The sequence below is a fragment of the Heterocephalus glaber genome, unplaced genomic scaffold (assembly GCF_053883595.1).
Source record: "Heterocephalus glaber isolate CG9 unplaced genomic scaffold, H.glaber_assembly_v1.0 deba00000621, whole genome shotgun sequence".
Lineage (NCBI taxonomy): Eukaryota > Metazoa > Chordata > Mammalia > Rodentia > Bathyergidae > Heterocephalus > Heterocephalus glaber.
In genome coordinates, this window is record NW_028258153.1 from 16203251 (window position 1) to 16206172 (window position 2922).

A 2922-nucleotide genomic window follows, 5' to 3' on the forward strand; every position below is an offset into this window, starting at 1 on the left:
CTGCATCCCTGGGATGAATCCCACTTAGTCAGAGTCTATGATCTTCTTGATGATCTTCTGCATTCTGTTTGTCAGTATCTTATTAAGGATTTTTGCATCTATGTTCATCTATGGAGATTGGTCTGTAGTTCTCTCATTTGGGTCTTTCTCAACTTTTGTAATCAAGGTAATGGTTGCTTCTAGGAACTGACTTGAAAGTATTGCTTCCCTTTCAATTTCTTTAAAGAGTTTGAGCAGTAGTGACAATATTTCCTCTCTAAATGTCTTGTAGAATTCACCAGTGAAGCCATCAAGTCCTGGGATTTTCTTTGTTGAGAATTTTTTAATTATGTTTTCAATTTTATTGATTTTTATTGGGTTGTTTAGACTTTTTATATTTTCTTGCTTCAACTTTGTTGATTCATATGTATCTAGGAATCTGTCCATTTCTTCTGTGTTTTCCATCTTATTGCAGTACAGGTTCTCAAAGTAGGTATTGATGATCCTCTGGATTTCTTCTGGATCTCTTGTAGTTTCATCCTTTTCATTCCTAAATGCTTGAATTTGGGTCTTTTCTTTCCTTCTTTTGATAAGGTTGGCTAGAGTTTTGTCAAATTTATTTATTCTTTCAAAGAATCAACTCTTTGATGCATTGATTTTTTTTTGTATCTTCTCTTAGTCTCCATTGCATTAATTTCTGCTCTGATCTTTATAATTTTCTCCTTTGCTTGAATTTTGCATTTGTCTTGCTCTTTTCTTTTCTAGAAGCTTGAGTTTCAGCATTAGGTTGTTTATTTGAGCTCACTCTATTTTCCTAATATGGGCATTCACTGCTATGAATTTTCCTCATAGGACTGTTTCCATTGGGTCCCATAAATTCTGCTATGTTGTATTGGCATTTTCATTTAATTGTAGAAACTGTCTGTCTAATTCTTCTTTAATTTCCTCTGTGACCCATTGATTTTTCAGGAAGGTGTTATTCAATTTCCATGTGTTTATGAAGTTCTTGTGGTTTCTTTTGCTGTTGATCTCCAAATTCATTGTACTATGATCTGACAATCTACAGGGAAAAAATTCTATTCTTTGCATTTACTTAATCATGTTCTATGAGCTAGCATGTGGTCTATTTTGGAGAATGAGCTCTTGTAGCTGAAAATAATGTATATTCTGATTTTGTGCAGTGGAACGCTCTATATACAACTATTAAGTCCATTAATTCAAAAGTTTGGTTCAGTTCTAGTATTTTATTGTTGATTTTTTTGTCTAGTTGATCTATTTGTGACAGTGGGGGTATTGAGGTCCCCCACTACTATTGTATTAGTGCTTACTGGATTTTTCATGCCCATTAATATTTGTCGTATATAGTTGGCTACACTAGTGTTTGGTGCATATATATTTATGATTGTCATTTCCTCCTTCTGGATTATTCCTTTTACAAGGATGTAGTCACCTTCTTTGTCTCTCTTAGTTAGTTTTTATTTGAAATCCACTTTGTCTGCAAATAGGATAGCTACCCTTGCTTTTTTCTGGGTTTCTGTCACATGGAGAATTGTTTTCCATCCTGTGACTTTCAGTCTATGAAATTTTTAATTATGTGTGTTTTTTATGCAGCATATTGTTGGATATTACTTTTTGATCCATTCTCCCTGTCTATTTCTTTTGATTGGTGAATTGAGACCATTAACATTAATGGTTATAACTGATATGCATTGACTTATCCTTGTGATATTTTCCTGTTGTTGACTCTCATTTTTTTTCTTTTTTCTCCTTTCCATTTAATTTTTTGCCTTGCCTAATGACTTCATTCTGTTGGGGTTTATGGAGTTGTAATCCTCATTGTCTTTTTCTAAGACATTGTTTAGAATTGTTTGGAGTGTTGTTTTGGTATTCATGAAGTTTCTTCGGTGCTCTTTGTCATGAATGTATCTGATTTCTAAATTTTGAAAGATAGTTTTGCAGAATACGTCATTCTGGGTTAGAGATTGTTTTCTTTTAGGGCTTGAAATATTTCACTCCAGGCTCTCCTTGACTTGAGTGTTTGTGTTGATGAGTCTGCTACGATTCTGATGAGCTTTCCTTTGTGTATGATTTGAAGTCTTCTGTGATTCTGATGGGCTTTCTTTTGTATGTAATTTGTTTCTTTTCTCTCATTGCTTTTAATATTTTATTCTTGTGTTGGGTTTCTGGAATCTTGACTATTATATCCCTAGGTGTAGATTTTTTTGATCATGGCTAGTTGGAGTCCTATATGCTTCACTTATCTGTATGTCAAATTCTTTTCCTCTGTTTGGGAGGTTTTCTGCCATTACTTGTGTGAACAGGTTTTTTATGTCATTTGCCCTTTCTCCTGCTTTTTTAATGACTCTGATCAATGTTATGTTATACTTCTTTGCATCACCTGGCAGGTGCTGCATTGATTTCTTGTGGTCTCTTGCTATTTTTAAGAACTCTGTCTCTTTTCATGATCACTAACCACAATCCTGTCTTCTATATCTGATATTTTGTCCTCACTTTGGCTCATTCTGTTGATTATACTTGCAATGGAGTTTTGAATCTCCTGGATATCTGTTTGAATCTGTTTCATGGTTTCCATTTCTTTCCTATGCTGGGTGTTCATGGTTTCCATCATGTTCCTAAGCTCCTCTATTTTTTTATCTGTATCTGTTCTAGAGTCACTAAGCTATCTTCCATTCTGGTCACCTCAGTAGTTATCTGGGAAATTATTTCTGATTTCATTTTTTCCAGAGCCTCTTTCATCTGTTTTCTTACTTCCCTTGTTACCTACCATTCAGGGAGTCCTGATAACTTTTGGATTGTTCCACTTCATTGCCCCCTGGTTTTGCCTTTAGTGAGCTGGAAGTCTGAGTTTGCTTCTTATTTAGGTGTCTTCCCATTTTTACTTTTTGTTGTTGATGTTTTTTATTTAATTCCTGGGTTGATACT